Source organism: Coregonus clupeaformis, unplaced genomic scaffold (genome assembly GCF_020615455.1).
Source record: "Coregonus clupeaformis isolate EN_2021a unplaced genomic scaffold, ASM2061545v1 scaf2057, whole genome shotgun sequence".
NCBI classification, from domain to species: domain Eukaryota; kingdom Metazoa; phylum Chordata; class Actinopteri; order Salmoniformes; family Salmonidae; genus Coregonus; species Coregonus clupeaformis.
This window is the reverse complement of record NW_025535511.1, coordinates 70,621-94,721: the sequence shown is the minus strand read 5'-3', so window position 1 is coordinate 94,721 and position 24,101 is coordinate 70,621. Positions and strand designations below refer to the sequence as shown.

The following is a 24,101-nucleotide window of genomic DNA, read 5'->3' as shown; positions in this document are numbered from 1 at the left end:
ACAACACATATAAAACTGATCGCGTCTCTAGCAACTAAAATATGACAATACTAAAATATCAACCATTTCTTTTTCTGTAATTATTATTAATATAACGTTTATCAAAGCGATTAAACACTCCGTTCTTTCCATTCCCTTGAGAAAAAATTGCAAAGAATGCCCCGGCGTTTCCCTTATCTCAGTAACGTACAGAGCAATCATTTATCCCTTACATACATGGTGGGGAAAAAAGTATTTAGTCACACCAATTGTGAAGTTCTCCACTTAAAAAAGATGAGAGAGGCCTATAATTTTCATCATAGTACCCGAAATCAACTATGACAACAAATTGAAAAATTAATCCAACCTTTAACATTTTTAATGATTTTTTTTAAATTATGTTGTTTTGTCCAATAACAAAGTTTCTCAATGCTATGTCATCTTTGTGATTCTCCGTTGATTCTTATCTTTCCAACTGTTGCTGTATTTTGGCCCATTCCTCCATGCAGATCTCCTCTAGTGATATTTTTGGGGCTATTGCTAGAGATCACAGACTTTCAACTCCCTCCAAAGATTTTCTATGGGAGTTGAGATCTGAGCCTGTTCTAGACCACTCCATAACCTTGAAATGCTTTCTTCTAAGCCACTCCTTCGTTCCGGTGGTACTTTGGGATCATTTGTCATGCTAGAAAAGACCCAACCACGTTTCATCTTCAATGCCCTGCATGATGGAGGGTTTTCACTCAAAATCTCTTATACATGCCCATTCATCTTTGATCAATGTCACCTGGTCCCCTTTGCAAAAAAAACAGCCCCAAAGCATGATGTTTCCACCCCCATGCTTCACAGTAGTATTTTCTTTGGATGCAACTCAGCATTTTTGTCCTCCAAACGCGTTAGTTTTTACCAAAAGTTCTATTTTGGTTTCATCTGACCATATACATTCTCCCAATCCTCTTCTGGATCTCCAAATGCACTCTAGTAAACTTCAGATGGGCCTGACATGTACTGGCTTAAGCAGGGTTACACGTCTGCACTGCCGGTTTGTCCTCCTTGTTTACTGATTAACTTTGTTGCTTTGATCCCAGCTCTCGCAGTCATTCACTAGTCTGTGTGGTTCTGATTTTTGCTCCCCTTCTTTTTATTTCGCACCCAATGGTGAGATCTTGCGTGGAGCCCCATCGGAGATTATCAGTGGTCTTGTATGTCTTCCATTTTCCTAATAATTCTCCACAGTTGATTTCTTCCAAACCAAGCTGCTTACCTATTGCAGATTCAGTCTTCCCAGCCTGGTGCAGGTCTGCAATTTTGTTTCTGGTGTCCTTTGAACTCAGCTCTTTGGTCTTATCCATAGTGGAGTTTGGAGTGTGACTGTTTAGGTTTACGTATCTTTTACACTGATACAGTTCAAACAGATTCCATTAATACGTAGCAGTGGAGGGACAGAGGGCTCCCTTAAAGGGAAGAAGTTACAGGTCTGTGAGGATCAAAATCTTGCTTGTTTGTAGGTGACCAAATATTATTTTCCACCATAATCTGCAAATAAATTCATAAAATTCCTACAATGTGATTTTCTGGATTTTTTTTCTTCTCAATTTGTCTGTCATATTGGTGCTACCTATATAAAATTCAGGCCTCTCTCATCTTTTTAAGTGGGAGGAATTTGCACAATTGGTGGCTACTAAATCTTTTTCCCCCCCACTTATCTACTACCTCAATACCTAGTAGGATACTGGTACCTTCCAAATTAACTTACTCATTGTATATTTAATTTATTTGACCTTTTAGTCATTTATGGCAACCGCTCTTATCCAAGCAATTTAGGTTAAAGTGCCTTGCTGAAGGGCACATCGACAGATGTTTCCCCTAATCGCTCTTAACCACTAAGCTACCTGCTCCCCCACTAAGCTATTCCTCCTGTTAGTCTTTTTCTCACTGCATTGTTGGGAAGGGCCCTTCAGTAAGCATTTCACCGTTAGTCTCCACCTGTTGTTTCCGAAGCATGTGACAGATAAAAAAGTTGATCTGTAAACAAACTGTGCCAGACTGAGGGAGCCATAAAGCTCAGGCCCAAGCCTTGTCGAGTGGCTCCCTCTGGTGGCCAGACAATATCATGATATTGACAACACCGTTCCTTAACCTCCCCATCTCAAACCTCCTCCCCCAGCCCTCTCAAACCTCCCCCAGCCCGTCTCAACCTCCCCCCAGCCCGTCTCAGAATTCTCCCCCAGCCCGTTCCACACCTCCCCCAGCCCATCTCTCACCTCCCCTCCAGTCATCTGTCCCCTGGATAACTCACTATAATATCTCAAGGGGCAACACACACCTCTCTCCAACCTACACACCTCCGTGGCGCTCACCAGACCAGCCGGCAGCGCTTCATGCGGCGAGTCTCACCGGAACGATCCAACCAGGCTGTGATCTAACCGACGGGCGCGATCTGCAGAGGGATTCACCATTACGTTTTTACCGGTTTGTTTTGCTTCGTGATAGCAATATTAAAATACGATTTTAAGCATGATGTATTTGTCACTCAAAAAACAAGTTGGCAGTGCTATGTTTTTGTAGATAGATGGTTTAGATAGGCTACTGTTGGATGAAAACTCATTTTTTTGGTAGTTTTGAGTTGTTCCTTTTAGTCCAGATTGTTAATTGATTATGATAAAGATTATTGTTACACAAGTTCAACTCGCCTGGGAAAAAGACTGTTATGAGGCATTGAAATTAAACTTTGAATGTAGCCTATTAGCAGTGTAAATTTAACTACAAATAATTTAAATACTACTTTTTTTTTTGTATCTGTACTTTTAACAACTTTTACTTCACTACATTCCCAAAAAAATAAATTACTTTTTACTCCATACATTTTCCCTACACCCAAATTTACTTGTTACATGTTGAATACTTAGCAGGACAGGAACATTTTCTTCATGCACTTATCAAGAGAAAGCGTGGTGCCTTCTGGTTTGCTTAATATAAGGAATTTGAAATGATTTATACTTTTTTTACTTTTGGTACTTAACTATATTTTAGTAATTACATTTAGTTTTGATACTTTAGTATATTTAGAACCAAATACTTTTAGACTTTTACTCAGGTAGTATTTTACTGGGTGACTTTCACTTTTACTTGAGTAACTGTTTATGTATCTATACTTTTACTCAAGTATGACAATTGGGTACTTTTTTCCACCACTGCCTGTTAGATATTTACCCAATAACTGCAGCTCAGAGGAGATTAAAGATGGTGTGGAAATACCTTGCTCTATCATAGGAATATTATGCGCATTTAGCACGCTTTTATCCAAAGCGACTTACAGTCATCGTGCATACATTTTTTTTTGTGTATGGGTGGTCCGGGGATCCGAACCCACTACCTTGGCGTTACAAGCGCCGTGCTCTAGCCGAGCTGTCTTTCGTAATTCCATAGTCAGCCAGATAAGGGCTGGGGGGTCATGGAGGTATGGAGGTAATTCCATAGTCAGCCGATAAGGGCTGGGGGTGGGGGGTGGAGGTATGACACAACAACACAGTTGATTTATTAACTAGAGACAGAAGAGAGGGAGGTGATAAATCCAGGCTCTGTCAGGCAAGACGGCCGCGACGGGGAGACTCATGAGGGCGGCGCACAATTGGCCCAGCGTCGTCCAGGGTAGGGAGGAATGGCCCGGCAGGGATGTAGCTCAGTTGATAGACGTAGCGTTTGCAACGCCAGGGTTGTGGGGGCCAGTATAAAAAAATATGTATTCACTAACTGTAGTCGCTCTGGATAAGAGCGTCTGCTAAATGACCTAAATGTAAATAAATCACTGTATCTCCTTGTTACAAGATATGAGAGCGAGGGGCTGTTAGGGTTAAGGTTCAGTTGTTGTTTGATGGCGAGAGAGATGACATGTTATCTGAGTATATACTGTGTGTATATATACAGTACCAGTCAAAAGTTTGGACACACCTACTCATTCCAGGGTTTTTCTTTATTTTTTACATTGAATAGAATAATAGTGAAGACATCAAAACTATGAAATAACACATATGGAATCATGTAGTAACCAAAAAGTGTTAAACAAATCAAAATTTTTTATATTTGAGATTCTTCAAATAACCACCCTTTGCCTTGATGACAGCTTTGCACACTCTTGGCATTCTCTCAACCAGCTTCACCTGGAATGCTTTTCCAACAGTCTTGAAGGAGTTCCCACATATGCTGAGCACTTGTTGGCTGCTTTTCCTTCACTCTTCGGTCTGACTCATCCCAAACCATCTCAATTGGGTTGAGGTCGGGGGATTTGGAGGCCTGGTCATCTGATGCAGCACTCCATCACTCCCTTCTTGGTAAAATAGCCCTTACACATCCTGGAAGTGTGTTGGGTCATTGTCCTGTTGAAAAAGAAATGATGGTCCCACTAAGCCCAAACCAGATTGGATGGCTATCGCTGCAGAATGCTGTGGTAGCCATGCTGGTTAAGTGTGCCTTGAATTCTAATAAACTCACAGACAATTCACCAGCAAAGCTCCCCCACACACCATCACACTTCCTCCTCCATGCTTTACGGTGGAAATACACATGTGGAGATCATCTGTTCACCCACACCGCGTCTCACAAAGACACGGCGATTGGAACCAAAATCTCAAATTTTGACTCAGTGTATATGTGGTATGTGAGTATCTGTTGTGTTGTCTCTCTGTCTTCAGGCTTTGGAAGAGAGCGCTCTCAGTGGTCCTGCTATCTGTGGCTGTGGGGGATCTACCTCCCTCCCCTCACCTATAGACCCTCAGCCTTACGTGTAAGTACACACACACTACACCGGCTCTGACGCTCGTCGGATGTGGCAGGGCTTGCAGGCTTTACGACTACGAAGGAAAGACGAGGCTAAATGACTTCTATGCTCGCTTTGAGGCAAGCAACACTGAAGCATGCATAAGAGCACCAGCTGTTCTGACGACTGTGCGATCACGCTCTCTGTAGCCGATGTGAGTAAGACGCTTTAAACAGGACAACATTCACAAGGCCGCGAGAGCCAGACGGATTACCAGGACGTGTACTCCGAGCATACGCTGACCAACTGGCAAGTGTCTTCACTGACATTTCGTCAACCTGTCCCCTGACTGAGTCTGTAATACCAACATGTTTCAAGCAGACCACCATAGTCCCTGTGCCCAAGAACGCCAGTAACCTGCCTAAATGACTACCGACCCGTAACACAGTGTCTGTAGCTATGGAAGTCCTTTGAAAGGCTGGTCATGGCTCACATCAACACCATTATCCCAGAAAACCCTAGACCCCACTCCAATTCGCATACCACCCCAGTCGCATACCACCCCAACAGATCCACAGATGATGCAATCTCTATTGCACTCCACACTGCCCTTTCCCACCTGGACAAAAGGGGACACCTATGTGAGAATGCTGTTCGTTGACTACAGCTCAGCGTTCAACACCATAGTGCCCTCAAAGCTCATCACTAAGTTAAGGACCCTGGGGCTAACACCTCCCTCTGCAACTGGATCCTGGACTTCCTGACGGGCCGCCCCAGGTGGTAAGGGTAGGCAACACCATCTGCCACACTGATCCTCAACACGGGGGGCCCCCTCAGGGTGCGTGCTCAGTCCCCCTCCTGTACTCCCTGTTCACCCATGACTGCATGGCCAGGCACGACTCCAACACCATCATTAAGTTTGCCGCGGCACACAACAGTGGTAGGCCTGATCAACCAACAACACGATGAGACAGCCTATAGGGAGGAGGTCAGAGACCTGCACTGTGGTGCCAGGACAACAACATATCCTTCAATGTGATCAAGACAAAGGAGATGATCGTGGACTACAGGAAAGAAGGGCAGAGCACGCCCCCATTCACATCGATGGGGCTGTAGTGGAGCAGGTCGCAGCTTCAAGTTCCTTGTGTCCACATCACCAACAAACTATCGTGGTCCAAACACACCAAGACAGTCATGAAGAGGGCACGACAATGCCTTTTCCCCCTCAGGAGACTGAAAGATTTGGCATGGGTCCTCAGATCCTCGAAAAGTTATACATTTGCACCATCAAGAGCATCCTGACTGGTTGCAACACCGCCTGGTATGGCAACTGCTTGGCATCTCGACCGCAAGGCACTACAGAGGGTTGGGTGCGTTCGGCCCAGCACATCACTAGGGCCAAGCTTCCTGCCATCCAGGACCTCTATACCTGGCGGTGTCAGAGGAAGCTCCTAAAAATGGTCAAAGACTCTCCAGCCACCCTAGTCATAGACTGTTCTCTCTGCTACCCGACGGCAAGCGGTACCGGAGCACCAAGTCTAGTTCCAAAGGCTCCTTAACAGCTTCTACCCCCAAGCCATGAGACCGCTGAACAGTTAATCAAATGGCTACCCAGACTATTTACATTGACACGCTGCTGCTACTCTGTTTATTATCTATGCGTAGTCACTTTTACCTCTACCTACATGTACATATTACCTCAATTACTTCGACTAACCTGTGCCCCTGCACATTGACTCGGTACCGGTACCCCTGTATATAGCCTCGTTATGTTATTGTGTTACTTTTTTAAAACTTGAGTTTATTTAGTAAATAATTTCTTAACTATTTTTTTTTACTTTTAAATGCCATTGTTGGTTAAGGGCTTGTAAGTAAGCATTTCACTGTAAGGTTGTATTCACCTGTTGTATTCGGGCGCATGTGACAAATAACATTTGATGTCACAAACACACGCACACACACACACACACACACGCACACACACACACACACACATCTTCCCCTCACCCATAGACTCTGAGCCTTACATGTTGTTCGGGAGGAAGAGAGATGTTATTAGGGATTTGGTTGGAGGTGAAGGTTGTGTATAGAGACAGGTTGGTGTTATCAGAGTGAATCAGTTTAGGGGTTCAAGAGTTATTGTCTGTCTGTCAGTTTAGGGGTTAAATAGTTATTGTCTGTCTGTCAGTTTAGGGGTTGAAGAGTTTTGTCTGTCTGTCAGTTTAGGGGTTAAATAGTTATTGTCTGTCTGTCAGTTTAGGGGTTAAATAGTTATTGTCTGTCTGTCGGTTTAGGGGTTAAATAAGAGTTATTGTCTGTCTGTCGGTTTAGGGGTTAAATAGTTATTGTCTGTCTGTCAGTTTAGGGGTTGAAGAGTTATTGTCTGTCTGTCAGTTTAGGGGTTGAAGAGTTATTGTCTGTCTGTCAGTTTAGGGGTTGGGAGTTATTGTCTGTCTGTCAGTTTAGGTTAAATAGTTATTGTCTGTCTGTCAGTTTAGAGGGTTAAATAGTTATTGTCTGTCTGTCAGTTTGGGGTTAAATAGTTTTGTCTGTCTGTCTGTCAGTTTAGGGGTTGAAGAGTTATTGTCTGTCTGTCAGTTTAGGGGTTAAATAGTTATTGTCTGTCTGTCTGCCAGTTTAGGGGGTTGAAGAGTTATTGTCTGTCTGTCAGATTCAAAGGACCCCCTCCACTCCTGGAGGGCCCACTAGCTTCAACACCAGACTACAGAACGGACGCAGACTGTTCACTGGACAACTACATGGACCAGAATCCTTCACTGCCGACCAGGAGGTAAGAACTCTTGTCTGAGTTGTTTTATCATTCAGCAGGTTTTTAATTTAATCGTGTCTTTTCATCAGCCTCGTCCAGTGTTTATATGACCTTTCACTGGGAAATACCCTTTTAGAACTCCTACCACTGTTATGAGACCCTGTGGCCTGTCTGACCCCTGACCTCTAACCCCTGCTGTCTCCTAGGTAACGTGTACACAGGGACGGTGGATGGGAAGCTGTGGAGGATCCAGCAGGAGACTCTAACCCTCATCACCCACATGGGACAGGACTTACAGGAGTGTGGTCAGTAACTAACTTAACTGCTTGTTCACCGGACGTACTACCTTGTCCCGGACCTGCTGTTTTCAACTCTCTCTCGATTCAATTAAATTCATAGGGTGTTATTGGCATGAAACCTCTTTCTCTCTCTCTCTCTCTCTCTCTCTCTCTCTCTCTCTCTCTCTCTCTCTCTCGACCTCTCTCTCTCTCTCTCGACCTCTGAATGCTCGGCTATAAAAAGCCAAGTGACATTTCCTCCCGAGGTGCTGACCTGTTGCACCCTCTACAACCACTGGGAATATCGTTTACATTTACATCAGTTAGCAGACGCTCTTATCCAGAGCCACTTACACATTGGTGCATTCACCTTATGATAACCAGTGGGACAACCACCTTTTTATTGTATTTTATTTTTTGTGGGGGGGGAGGGGGGGTGTAGAAGGATTACTTTATACTATTGCTGGTCATTTATGAACTTTTGAACTTCTTGAAGAACCATCTGGCCTTAATGGCCATGTAATCTGTCATAGTTGACGTGTACCTATGATGAAAATTACAGGCCTCTCTCATCTTTTTAAGTGGGTGGCTGACTAAATACTTTTTTTCCCCACTGTATGATGGAATCTGTTTTGGGGTCTCCTGTCTACGGATCAGGGTTGTGTTCAGTAGGTATGAAACAGGTGAGAAAACATATTTCAGATGTTCTACTGGAGTGCGCCCCTGGTGTGGAACACTGAGAATGTCTCTTTTCTTCTGTTGGGGAAGTGTTTAGCTGTGTGTATGTGTAACCGGTGTGAAATCCGGCTAGCTAGTTAGCGGTGCGCACTAGTAGCGTTTCAATCGGTGACGTCACTCGCTCTGAGACCTTGAAGTAGTTGTTTCCCTTGCTCTGCAAAGGGCCACGCGGTAACGGTGCTTTCGAGGGTGACTGTTGTCGATGTGTGCAGAGGGTCCCTGGTTCAAGCCCAGGTAGCGAGAGAGGACGGGAAGCAAAACTGTTACATATGTGTTCTGTTCAGATCTCTGTTGAAGTGGCCGGCAGCTGATTGTCTTCCTCTGAGCTCAGGCCTAAACAGACAGTGAGTGTTCTGTTCAGATCTCTGTTGAAGTGGCCGGCAGCTGATTGTCTTCCTCTGATATCTCAGCTGATATCTCAACCCAAGACCTCAGATTAGAGGGTTCGAAGGTTAGAAGGTTAAGGGTTAAAAGGGAAGACTGAGCTAAAGGAATAACTGAATTATGAGTTTGTCTATTTCTATCTGTTGTTGTTGTGTGTCTGTAGGTGGCACACAGACTATGATGTTATGTCTGGTGTTCCTCTAGGTAGCAGTCCAGACTATGATGTTATGTCTGTTGTCCCTCTAGGTAGCAGTCCAGACTATGATGTTATGTCTGTTGTTCCTCTAGGTAGCAGTCCAGACTATGATGTTATGTCTGTTGTCCCTCTAGGTAGCAGCACAGACTATGAGCCAGTCTGTGGTCGTCCTCATGGCGTGCGGTTGGACAGCGGTGGTCAGCTGATCGTAGCGGACTCCTACTTTGGACTGTTTTCTGTTGACCCCCAGACTGGACACAAGACCCTGCTACTAGACAGCAAGACAGGTAACCCCTGACCCCTAACCCCCAGACTGGACACAAGACCCTGCTACTAGACAGCAAGACAGGTAACCCCTGACCCCTAACCCCCAGACTGGACACAAGACCCTGCTACTAGACAGCAGGACAGGTAACCCTGACCCCTAACCCCCAGACTGGACACAAGACCCTGCTACTAGACAGCAAGACAGGTAACCCTGACCCCCTAACCCCCAGACTGGACACACAGACCCTGCTACTAGACAGCAAACAAGGTCTAATCCTTCACATTCACAGTCCAACCCTAACCTTAACTCTGACTGGACAGCAGGTCTGACAGTCTAACCCTAACCTTAACTCCTGACTGGACAGCAGGTCTGACAGTCTAACCCTAACCTTAACTCTGACTGGACAGCAGGTCTGACAGTCTAACCCTAACCTTAACTCTGACTGGACAGCAGGTCTGACAGTCTAACCTAACCTTAACTCTGACTGGACAGCAGGTCTGGAACAGTCTAACCCTAACCTTAACTCTGACTGGACAGCAGGTCTGACAGTCTAACCCTAACCTTAACTCTGACTGGACAGCAGGTCTGACAGTCTAACCCTAACCTTAACTCTGACTGGACAGCAGGTCTGGACAGTCTAACCCTAACCTTAACTCTGACTGGGACAGCAGGTCTGACAGTCTAACCCTAACCTTAACTCTGACTGGACAGCAGGTCTGACAGTCTAACCCCTAACCTTAACTCTGACTGGACAGCAGGTCTGACAGTCTAACCCTAACCTTAACCCTCTCGAGTCCAAGCCCTGTCTAAACCGGGGAGGGGGAGGGGAGGGGAGGGGTAATCCTTGGTGTGACCATCTTAAAACAGTTCCATACAGTATGTTAGCTTAGAAACCCTTCCTGGCTTAGACAGGGCTTAGACTCAGAGGGTTAACTCTGACTGGACAGCAGTCAAGGTCTGACAATGTACATCCAGTTAACATATGGAATATCTGTTTAGAACTGATGTTACCACAACAAGCCTAATGTACATCCAGTTAACATATGGAATATCTGTTTAGAACTGATGTTACCACAACAAGCCTAATGTACATCCAGTTAACATATGGAATATCTGTTTAGAACTGATGTTACCACAACAAGCCTAATGTACATCCAGTTAACATATGGAATATCTGTTTTAGAACTGATAATACCACATCAAGCCTAATGTACATCCAGTTAACATATGGAATATCTGTTTAGAACTGATATTACCACAACAAGCCTAATGTACATCCAGTTAACATATGGAATATCTGTTTAGAACTGAAATGACCACAACAACCTAATGTACATCCAGTTAACATATGGAATATCTGTTTAGAACTGATGTTACCACAACAAGCCTAATGTACATCCAGTTAACATATGGAATATCTGTTTAGAACTGATAATACCACAACAAGCCTAATGTACATCCAGTTAACATATGGAATATCTGTTTAGAACTGATATGACCACAACAAGCCTAATGTACATCCAGTTAACATATGGAATATCTGTTTAGAACCGATGTTACCACAACAAGCCTAATGTACATCCAGTTAACATATGGAATATCTGTTTAGAACTGATATGACCACAACAAAGCCTAATCCAGTTAACATATGGAATATCTGTTTAGAACTGATATGACCACAACAAGCCTAATGTACATCCAGTTAACATATGGAATATCTGTTTAGAACTGATATGACCACAACAAGCCTAATGTACATCCAGTTAACATATGGAATATCTGTTTAGAACTGATGTTACCACAACAAGCCTAATGTACATCCAGTTAACATATGGAATATCTGTTTAGAACTGATAATACCACAACAAGCCTAATGTACATCCAGTTAACATATGGAATATCTGTTTAGAACTGATGTTACCACAACAAGCCTAATGTACATCCAGTTAACATATGGAATATCTGTTTGGAACTGATGTTACCACAACAAGCCTAATCCAGTTAACATATGGAATATCTGTTTTAGAACTGATATGACCACAACAAGCCTAATGTACATCCAGTTAACATATGGAATATCTGTTTAGAACTGATATGACCACAACAAGCCTGATCCAGTTAACATATGGAATATCTGTTTAGAACTGATGTTACCACAACAAGCCTAATGTACATCCAGTTAACATATGGAATATCTGTTTAGAACTGATAATACCACAACAAGCCTAATGCACATCCAGTTAACATATGGAATATCTGTTTAGAACTGATATTACCACAACAAGCCTAATGTACATCCAGTTAACATATGGAATATCTGTTTAGAACTGATGTTACCACAACAAGCCTAATGTATATCCAGTTAACATATGGAATATCTGTTTAGAACTGATATGACCACAACAAGCCTACCAGTTAACATATGGAATATCTGTTTAGAACTGATATGACCACAACAAGCCTAATGTACATCCAGTTAACATATGGAATATCTGTTTAGAACTGATATGACCACAACAAGCCTGATCCAGTTAACATATGGAATATCTGTTTAGAACTGATGTTACCACAACAAGCCTAATGTACATCCAGTTAACATATGGAATATCTGTTTAGAACTGATGTTACCACAACAAGCCTAATGTACATCCAGTTAACATATGGAATATCTGTTTAGAACTGATGTTACCACAACAAGCCTAATGTACATCCAGTTAACATATGGAATATCTGTTTAGAACTGATGTTACCACATCAAGCCTAATGTACATCCAGTTAACATATGGATGATCTGTTTAGAACTGATGTTACCACAACAAGCCTAATGTACATCCAGTTAACATATGGAATATCTGTTTAGAACTGATGTTACCACATCAAGCCTAATGTACATCCAGTTAACATATGGAATATCTGTTTAGAACTGATATTACCACACAAAGCCTAATGTACATCCAGTTAACATATGGAATATCTGTTTAGAACTGAAATGACCACAATAAGCCTAATGTACATCCAGTTAACATATGGAATATCTGTTTAGAACTGATAATACCACAACAAGCCTAATGTACATCCAGTTAACATATGGAATATCTGTTTAGAACTGATGTTACCACAACAAGCCTAATGTACATCCAGTTAACATATGGAATATCTGTTTAGAACTGATAATACCACATCAGGCCTAATGTACATCCAGTTAACATATGGAATATCTGTTTAGAACTGATATTACCACAACAAGCCTAATGTACATCCAGTTAACATATGGAATATCTGTTTAGAACTGAAATGACCACAACAAGCCTAATGTACATCCAGTTAACATATGGAATATCTGTTTAGAACTGATGTTACCACAACAAGCCTAATGTACATCCAGTTAACATATGGAATATCTGTTTAGAACTGATAATACCACAACAAGCCTAATGTACATCCAGTTAACATATGGAATATCTGTTTAGAACTGATGTTACCACAACAAGCCTAATGTACATCCAGTTAACATATGGAATATCTGTTTAGAACTGATGTTACCACAACAAGCCTAATCCAGTTAACATATGGAATATCTGTTTAGAACTGATATGACCACAACAAGCCTAATGTACATCCAGTTAACATATGGAATATCTGTTTAGAACTGATATGACCACAACAAGCCTAATGTGCATCCAGTTAACATATGGAATATCTGTTTAGAACTGATATGACCACAACAAGCCTGATCCAGTTAACATATGGAATATCTGTTTAGAACTGATGTTACCACAACAAGCCTAATGTACATCCAGTTAACATATGGAATATCTGTTTAGAACTGATGTTACCACAACAAGCCTAATGTACATCCAGTTAACATATGGAATATCTGTTTAGAACTGATGTTACCACAACAAGCCTAATGTACATCCAGTTAACATATGGAATATCTGTTTAGAACTGATGTTACCACATCAAGCCTAATGTACATCCAGTTAACATATGGATGATCTGTTTAGAACTGATGTTACCACAACAAGCCTCAATGTACATCCAGTTAACATATGGAATATCTGTTTAGAACTGATATTACCACAACAAGCCTAATGTACATCCAGTTAACATATGGAATATCTGTTTAGAACCGAAAACCACAATAAGCCTAATGTACATCCAGTTAACATATGGAATATCTGTTTAGAACTGATAATACCACAACAAGCCTAATGTACATCCAGTTAACATATGGAATATCTGTTTAGAACTGATGTTACCACAACAAGCCTAATGTACATCCAGTTAACATATGGAATATCTGTTTAGAACTGATAATACCACATCAAGCCTAATGTACATCCAGTTAACATATGGAATATCTGTTTAGAACTGATATTACCACAACAAGCCTAATGTACATCCAGTTAACATATGGAATATCTGTTTAGAACTGAAATGACCACAACAAGCCTAATGTACATCCAGTTAACATATGGAATATCTGTTTAGAACTGATGTTACCACAACAAGCCTAATGTACATCCAGTTAACATATGGAATATCTGTTTAGAACTGATAATACCACAACAAGCCTAATGTACATCCAGTTAACATATGGAATATCTGTTTAGAACTGATGTTACCACAACAAGCCTAATGTACATCCAGTTAACATATGGAATATCTGTTTAGAACTGATGTTACCACAACAAGCCTAATCCAGTTAACATATGGAATATCTGTTTAGAACTGATATGACCACAACAAGCCTAATGTACATCCAGTTAACATATGGAATATCTGTTTAGAACTGATATGACCACAACAGCCTGATCCAGTTAACATATGGAATATCTGTTTAGAACTGATGTTACCACAACAAGCCTAATGTACATCCAGTTAACATATGGAATATCTGTTTAGAACTGATAATACCACAGCAAGCCTAATGCACATCCAGTTAACATATGGAATATCTGTTTAGAACTGATATTACCACAACAAGCCTAATGTACATCCAGTTAACATATGGAATATCTGTTTAGAACTGATGTTACCACAACAAGCCTAATGTATATCCAGTTAACATATGGAATATCTGTTTAGAACTGATATGACCACAACAAGCCTAATCCAGTTAACATATGGAATATCTGTTTTTAGAACTGATATGACCACAACAAGCCTAATGTACATCCAGTTAACATATGGAATATCTGTTTAGAACTGATATGACCACAACAAGCCTGATCCAGTTAACATATGGAATATCTGTTTAGAACTGATGTTACCACAACAAGCCTAATGTACATCCAGTTAACATATGGAATATCTGTTTAGAACTGATGTTACCCCAACAAGCCTAATGTACATCCAGTTAACATATGGAATATCTGTTTAGAACTGATGTTACCACAACAAGCCTAATGTACATCCAGTTAACATGGAATATCTGTTTAGAACTGATGTTACCACATCAAGCCTAATGTACATCCAGTTAACATATGGATGATCTGTTTAGAACTGATGTTACCACAACAAGCCTAATGTACATCCAGTTAACATATGGAATATCTGTTTAGAACTGATGTTACCACATCCAAGCCTAATGTACATCCAGTTAACATATGGAATATCTGTTTAGAACTGATATTACCACAACAAGCCTAATGTACATCCAGTTAACATATGGAATATCTGTTTAGAACTGAAATGACCACAATAAGCCTAATGTACATCCAGTTAACATATGGAATATCTGTTTTAGAACTGATAATACCACAACAAGCCTAATGTACATCCAGTTAACATATGGAATATCTGTTTAGAACTGATGTTACCACAACAAGCCTAATGTACATCCAGTTAACATATGGAATATCTGTTTAGAACTGATGTTACCACAACAAGCCTAATGTACATCCAGTTAACATATGGAATATCTGTTTAGAACTGAATTTACCACAACAAGCCTAATGTACATCCAGTTAACATATGGAATATCTGTTTAGAACTGATAATACCACAACAAGCCTAATGTACATCCAGTTAACATATGGAATATCTGTTTAGAACTGATAATACCACAACAAGCCTAATGCACATCCAGTTAACATATGGAATATCTGTTTAGAACTGATATTACCACAACAAGCCTAATGTACATCCAGTTAACATATGGAATATCTGTTTAGAACTGATGTTACCACAACAAGCCTAATGTATATCCAGTTAACATATGGAATATCTGTTTAGAACTGATATGAGCCACAACAAAGCCTAATCCAGTTAACATATGGAATATCTGTTTAGAACTGATATGACCACAACAAGCCTAATGTACATCCAGTTAACATATGGAATATCTGTTTAGAACTGATATGACCACAACAACCCTGATCCAGTTAACATATGGAATATCTGTTTAGAACTGATGTTACCACAACAAGCCTAATGTACATCCAGTTAACATATGGAATATCTGTTTAGAACTGATATTACCACAACAAGCCTAATGTACATCCAGTTAACATATGGAATATCTGTTTTAGAACTGATGTTACCACAACAAGCCTAATGTACATCCAGTTAACATATGGAATATCTGTTTAGAACTGATGTTACCACAACAAGCCTAATGTACATCCAGTTAACATATGGAATATCTGTTTAGAACTGATGTTACCACAACAAGCCTAATGTACATCCAGTTAACATATGGAATATCTGTTTAGAACTGATGTTACCACAACAAGCCTAATGTACATCCAGTTAACATATGGAATATCTGTTTAGAACTGATGTTACCACAACAAGCCTAATGTACATCCAGTTAACATATGGAATGTCTGTTTAGAACTGATGTTACCACAACAAGCCTAATGTACATCCAGTTAACATATGGAATATCTGTTTAGAACTGATATTACCACAACAAGCCTGATCCAGTTAACATATGGAATATCTGTTTAGAACTGATATTACCACAACAAGCCTAATCCAGTTAACATATGGAATATCTGTTTAGAACTGATATGACCACAACAAGCCTAATGTACATCCAGTTAACATATGGAATATCTGTTTAGAACTGATATGACCACAACAAGCCTGATCCAGTTAACATATGGAATATCTGTTTAGAACTGATGTTACCACAACAAGCCTAATGTACATCCAGTTAACATATGGAATATCTGTTTAGAACTGATGTTACCACAACAAGCCTAATGTACATCCAGTTAACATATGGAATATCTGTTTAGAACTGATGTTACCACAACAAGCCTAATGTACATCCAGTTAACATATGGAATATCTGTTTAGAACTGATATTACCACAACAAGCCTAATGTACATCCAGTTAACATATGGAATATCTGTTTAGAACTGATGTTACCACAACAAGCCTAATGTACATCCAGTTAACATATGGAATATCTGTTTAGAACTGATGTTACCACAACAAGCCTAATGTACATCCAGTTAACATATGGAATATCTGTTTAGAACTGATGTTACCACAACAAGCCTAATGTACATCCAGTTAACATATGGAATATCTGTTTAGAACTGATGTTACCACAACAAGCCTAATGTACATCCAGTTAACATATGGAATATCTGTTTAGAACTGATGTTACCACAACAAGCCTAATGTACATCCAGTTAACATATGGAATATCTGTTTAGAACTGATGTTACCACAACAAGCCTAATGTACATCCAGTTAACATATGGAATATCTGTTTAGAACTGATATTACCACAACAAGCCTAATCCAGTTAACATATGGAATATCTGTTTAGAACTGATATTACCACAACAAGCCTAATCCAGTTAACATATGGAATATCTGTTTAGAACTGATATGACCACAACAAGCCTAATGTACATCCAGTTAACATATGGAATATCTGTTTAGAACTGATATGACCACAACAAGCCTGATCCAGTTAACATATGGAATATCTGTTTAGAACTGATGTTACCACAACAAGCCTAATGTACATCCAGTTAACATATGGAATATCTGTTTAGAACTGATGTTACCACAACAAGCCTAATGTACATCCAGTTAACATATGGAATATCTGTTTAGAACTGATGTTACCACAACAAGCCTAATGTACATCCAGTTAACATATGGAATATCTGTTTAGAACTGATGTTACCACAACAAGCCTAATGTACATCCAGTTAACATATGGAATATCTGTTTAGAACTGATGTTACCACAACAAGCCTAATGTACATCCAGTTAACATATGGAATATCTGTTTTAGAACTGATATTACCACAACAAGCCTAATGTACATCCAGTTAACATATGGAATATCTGTTTAGGAACTGATATTACCACAACAAGCCTAATGTACATCCAGTTAACATATGGAATATCTGTTTAGAACTGATGTTACCACAACAAGCCTAATGTACATCCAGTTAACATATGGAATATCTGTTTAGAACTGATATTACCACAACAAGCCTAATCCAGTTAACATATGGAATATCTGTTTAGGAACTGATATGACCACAACAAGCCTAATGTACATCCAGTTAACATATGGAATATCTGTTTAGAACTCGATGTTACCACAACAAGCCTAATGTACATCCAGTTAACATATGGAATATCTGTTTAGAACTGATATTACCACAACAAGCCTAATCCAGTTAACATATGGAATATCTGTTTAGAACTGATATTACCACAACAAGCCTAATCCAGTTAACATATGGAATATCTGTGTGTGCTGTGCTCTAGGAGCTGACGGGGTTCCGTTTGCATTCCTGAACGGGTTGGAGATCTCCTCTCAGACTGGAACCATTTACTTTACTGACTCCTCCTCTCGCTGGGGACGACGACACGTCAAGCTAGAGGTCTGTCCGTCTGTATTCCTAGAAAAGGCCTTTCTTCTTATAGAAGCTCTATATCCCCTGACCTCTGACCCCTGACCTCTAGGTGATAGAGACCAACGCTCTGGGCGTCTCCTGACCTTTGACCCTGTGTCAGGCATGTGCGTGTCCTGCTGGATGGTCTCTACATGCCCAACGCCGCCCTGTCACCTGACAGAGCTTCCTGCTGCTGCCGAGACCAGCATCGGATGCATCCTCAGGTACATACACACTCACACATACACACACACACACACACTCACCCACGGAGGACAGTGTTTTCCATAGTAACTGTCCTCCCTCTCTTTTTCCTTTTAACATGTAAATATTATTCTGTTATCAGAGGTGTTGGCTGGAACCTTCACACTACAGAAAGGCCTTTTGTTTGATGACAATCATGGTTCTCTCTCTCTCTCTCTCTCTCTCTCTCTCTCTCTCTCTCTCTCTCTCTCTCTCTCTCTCTCTCTCTCTCTCTCTCTCTCTCTCTCTCTCTCTCTCTCTCTCTCTCTCTCTCTCTCTCTCTCTCTCCCTCTCTCTCCCCCCCCTCTCTTTCTTCTCTCTCTCTCTCTCTCTCTCTCTCTCTCTCTCTCTCTCTCCAATTTCTTTATTGGCATGGGAACGTGTGTTAACATTGCCAAAGCAAGTGAAATAGATAATAAACAAAAGTGAAATAAACAATCAATATTAACGGAAACATTACACTCACAAAAGTTCCAAAAAGAATAAAGACATTTCAAATGTCATATTATGTATATATACAGTGTTGTAATGATGTGCAAATAGTTAAAGTACAAATGGGAAAATAAATCAACATAAATATGGGTTGTTTTACAATGGTGTTTGTTCTTCACTGGTTGCCCTTTTTCTTGTGGCAACAGGTCACAAATCTTGCAGCTGTGATGGGACACTGGTTTTTCACCCAGTAGATAAGGAGTTTATCAAAATTGAGTTTGTTTTTTCGAATTCTTTGTGGATCGCTGTAATCTGAGGGAAATATGTGTCTCTAATATGGTCATACATTTGGCAGGAGGTTAGGAAGTGCCCCAGCTCAGTTTCCACCTCATTTTGTTGGCGGTGTGCACATGGCCTTGTCTTCTCTTGAGAGCCAGGTCTGCCTACGGCCCGGCCTTTCTCAATAGCAAGGCTATGCTCACTGAGTCTGTACATAGTCAAAGCTTTCCTTAAGTTTGGGTCAGTCACAGTGGTCAGGTATTCTGCCACTGTGTACTCTCTGTTTAGGGCCAAATAGCATTCTAGTTTGCTCTGTTTTTTTGTTTGTTCTTTCCAATGTGTCAAGTAATTCTCTTTTTGTTTTCTCATGATTTGGTTGGGTCTAATTGTGTTGTTGTCCTGGGGCACTGTGGGGTCTGTTTGTGTTTGTGAACAGAGCCCCAGGACAAGCTTACTTAGGGGACTCTTCTCCAAGTTCATCTCTCTGTAGGTGATGGCTTTGTTATGGAAGGTTTGGGAATCGCTTCCTTTTAAGTGGTTATAGAATTTAATGGCTCTTTTCTGGATTTTGATAATTAGCGGGTATTGGCCTAATTCTGCTCTGCAGTGCATTATTTGGTGTTTACGTTGTACACGGAGGATGTTTTTGCAGAATTCTGCATGCAGAGGTCTCAATTTGGTGTTTGTCCCATTTTGTGAATTCTTGGTTGGTGAGTGGACCCCAGACCTCAGAACCATAAAGGGCAATGGGTTCTATAATTGATTCAAGTATTTTTAGCCAGATCCTAATTGGGATATAACATTTTATGTTCCTTTTGATGACATAGAAGGCCCTTCTTGCCTTGTCTCTCAGATCGTTCACAGCTTTGTGGAGGTTACCTGTGGTGCTGATGTTTAGGCGGTATGTATAGTTTTGTGTGCTCTAGGGCAACGGTGTCTAGATAATTTGTATTTGTGGTCCTGGCAACTGGACCTTTTTGGAACACCATTATTTTTGTCTTACTGAGATTTACTGTCAGGGCCCAGGTCTGACAGAATCTGTGCAGAAGATCTAGGTGCTGCTGTAGGCCCTCATTGGTTGGGAACAGAAGCACCAGATCATCAGCAAACAGAAGACATTTGACTTCAGATTCTAGTAGGGTGAGGCCCGGGTGCTGCAGACTGTTCTAGTGCCCTCCGCCAATTCGTTGATATATATGTTGAAGAGGGTGGGGCTTAACTGCATCACTGTCTCACCCCACGCCCTGTGGAAAGAAATGTGTGTGTTTTTTGCCAATTTTAACCCACACTTGTTGTTTGTGTACATGGATTTTATAATGTTGTATGTTTTTCCCCCCAACCCCACTTTCCTCAATTTGTATAGCAGACCCTCATGCCAAATTGAGTCAAAGCTTTTTGAAATCAACAAAAGCATGAGAAGACTTTGCATTTGTTTTGGTTTTGTTTGTTTGTCAAATAGGTGTGCAGGGTGAATACGTGTCTGTCGTGCGGTAATTTGGTAAAAAGCCAATTTGACATTTGCTCAGTACATTGTTTTCACTGAGGAAATGAACTAGTCTGCTGTTAATGATAATGCAGAGGATTTTCCCAAGGTTGCTGTTGACGCATATCCCACGGTAGTTATTGGGGTCAAATTTGTCTCCACTTTTTGTGGATTGGGGTGATCGTCCTTGGTTCCAAATATTGGGGAAGATGCCAGAGCTAGGAGGATGATGTTAAAGAGTTTAAGTATAGCTAATTGAAATTTGTGGTCTGTATATTTTATAATTTCATTGAGGATACCATCAACACCACAGGACTTTTTTGGGTTGGAGGGTTTGTATTTTGTCCTGTAGTTCATTCATTGTAATTGGAGAATCCAGTGGGTTCTGGTAGTCTTTAATAGTTGATTCTAAGATTTGCATTTGATCATGTATATTTTTTGCTGTTTGTTCTCTATTATAGGGCCAAAAAGATTGGAGAAGTGGTTTACCCCATACATCTCCGTTTTGGATAGATAACTCTTCGTGTTGTTGTTTGTTTAGTGTTTTCCAATTTTCCTAGAAGTGGTTTCGATTCTATGGATTCTTCAATTACATTGAGCTGATTTCGACATGCTGTTCCTTCTTTTCCGTAGTGTATTTCTTTATTGTGTTAGTGATTCACCATAGTGAAGGCGTGAGCTCAGGTTTTCTGGGTCTCTATGTTTTTGGTTGGATAGGTTTCTCAATTTCTTTCTTAGGTTTTTGCATTCTTCATCAAACCATTTATCACTGTTATTACTTTTCTTTGGTTTTCTGTTAGAGATTTTTGGATTTGATAGGGAAGCTGAGAGGTCAAATATACTGTTTAGGTTTTCTACTGCCAAGTTTACACCTTCACTATTACAGTGGAACGCTTTTGTCCAGGAAGTTGTCTAGAATGGATTGAATTTGTTTGTTTCTAATTGTTTTTTGGTAGGTTTCAAGCACTACTTTCTTTCCATCTATAGCATTTCTTAATATTATTCAGTTCCTTTGGCTTTGATGCCTCATGATTGAGTATTGCTCTGTTCAAGTAGACTGTGATTTTGCTGTTTTCTGATAGGGGTGTCAGTGGGCTGACTGTCGAACGCTCTGAGAGACTCTGGGTTGAGGTCAGTGATAAAGTAGTCTACAGTACTACTGCCAAGAGATGACTATAGGTGTACCTACCATAGGAGTCCCCTCGAAGCCTACCATTGACTATGTACATACCCAGCATGCGACAGAGCTGCAGGAGTTGTGACCCGTTTTTGTTGGTTATGTTGTCGTAGTTGTGCCTAGGGGGGCATATTGGGGAGGGAATGCTGTCACCTCCAGGTAGGTGTTTGTCCCCCTGTGTGCTGAGGGTGTCAGTTCTGGCATTTAGGTTGCCACAGACTAGTACATGTCCCTGGGTCTGGAAATATTGATTGTCTCTCCACTCCAGTCTCTCTGTCTCTCTCCACTCAGTCCTCTCTCCCTCTCTCTCTCTCTCTCCCTCCAGGTACTGGCTGAAAGGCCCCAAGGCTGGCACCAAGGAGGTCATCATGAGCAATATGCCCGGTTACCTGACAACATCCGTCTTAGCGCCGTGGAACCTTCCTGGTTGGCATAACGACCACACGCTTCAGGAAGCTCATACCTCCCATTCCTGGACCTGATTGGTCCCGTAACCCACGGTCAAACGCTTTCTGGCTAAGGTTAGTTTCACCTTCATCTCATTCTGTGTTGTGAACAGTGTTAATGATTAGTGTTGTAAGGCTCTAGTCTTCATGTGTTTTTGTTCATATATCTGGCAGCTACAGAGCAGAGCCATGGTATTATATACAGTGGGGTCTTTCACATGACTGCCAATGTCCAAGAAAATGACACAACGCTGAAACCTCTCTCCCACGCCCCTGTGTGTGTCAGGGGGTTAGGGGTGTGTATCAGGGGGTTAGGGGTGTGTGTCAGGGGGTTAGGGTTAGGGGTGTGTATCAGGGGGTTAGGGGTGTGTATCAGGGGGTTGGGGGTGTGTATCAGGGGTTAGGGGTGTGTATCAGGGGGTTAGGGTTAGGGGTGTGTATCAGGGGTTAGGGGTGTGTATCAGGGTTAGGGTGTGTATCAGGGGTTAGGAGTGTGTATCAGGGGTTAGGGTGTGTATCAGGGGTTGGGGTGTGTATCGGGGTTAGGGTGTATCAGGGGTTAGGGTGTGTGTCAGGGGGTTAGGGGTGTGTATCAGGGGGTTGGGTGTGTGTCAGGGGGTTAGGGGTGTGTATCAGGGGTTAGGGGTGTGTATCAGGGGGTTAGGGGTGTGTATCAGGGGGTTAGGGGTGTGTGTCAGGGGGTTAGGGGTGTGTATCAGGGGTTAGGGGTGTGTATCGGGGTTAGGTGTGTTGTTTTTCAGGGGTTGGGGTGTGTATCAGGGGGTAGGGGGTGTGTGTCGGGTTGTGTGTCGTTGGGGGTGTGTATGTTAGGGGTGTGTATCAGGGGTTAGGGGTGTGTCAGGGGTTGGGGAGTGTGTATCAGGGGTTAGGGGGTTGTATCAGGGGTTAGGGGTGTGTATCAGGGTTAGGGTTAGGGTGTGTATCAGGGGTTAGGGTGTGTGTCGGGGTTGGGGTGTGTATGGGGTTGGGTTAGGGGTGTGTATCAGGGGTTAGGGGTGTGTATCAGGGGGTTAGGGGTGTGTATCAGGGGGTTAGGTGTGTGTATCAGGGGGTTATGGGTGTGTGTCGGGTTTAGGGTGTGTATCAGGGGTTGGGTTAGGTGTGTATCAGAGTTAGGTGGGGTGTGTATCAGGGGGTTAGGGTGTGTATCAGGGGGTTAGTGGGTGTGTATCAGGGGGTTAGGGGGTGTGTTCGGGGTTAGGGGTGTGTATCAGGGGGTTAGGGTGTGTATCAGGGTTAGGGTGTGTATCAGGGGTTATGGTGTGTGTCAGGGGGTTAGGGGGTGTGTATCAGGTGGGTTATGGGTGTGTGTCAGGGGTTTAGGGGTGTGTATCAGGGGTTGGGTGTGTATCGGGGTTAGGGGTGTGTATCAGGGGTTGGGGTGTGTATCAGGGTTAGGGTGTGTATCAGGGGTTGGGTTAGGTGTGTATCAGGGGGTTAGGGTGTGTGTATCAGGGGTTAGGGGGTGTGTATCAGGGGTTGGGTTGGGGTGTGTATCAGGGGTTAGGGGGTGTGTATCAGGGTTGAGGTGTGTATCAGGGGGTTAGGGGTGTGTATCAGGAGTTGGGGTGTGTGTCAGGAGTTAGGGTGTGTATCGGGGTTGGGGTGTGTGTCGGGTAGGGGTTAGGGTGTGTATCAGGAATTAGGGGTGTGTGTCAGGGGTTAGGGGTGTGTATCAGGGGTTGGTTGGAAGTGTGTATCAGGAGTTAGGGTTGTGTATCGGGTTGGGGTGTGTTCGTTAGGGGTGTGTATCAGGGGTTAGGGGTTG

At 41.9% G+C, this 24,101-nt stretch overlaps 1 pseudogene; it reads left to right on the top strand.

The window, feature by feature from the left end:
* The first annotated feature begins 4,670 nt into the window (after nucleotides 1-4,670).
* Nucleotides 4,671-24,101, top strand: part of LOC123488211 — a 42,111-nt pseudogene continuing 22,680 nt past the window's right edge.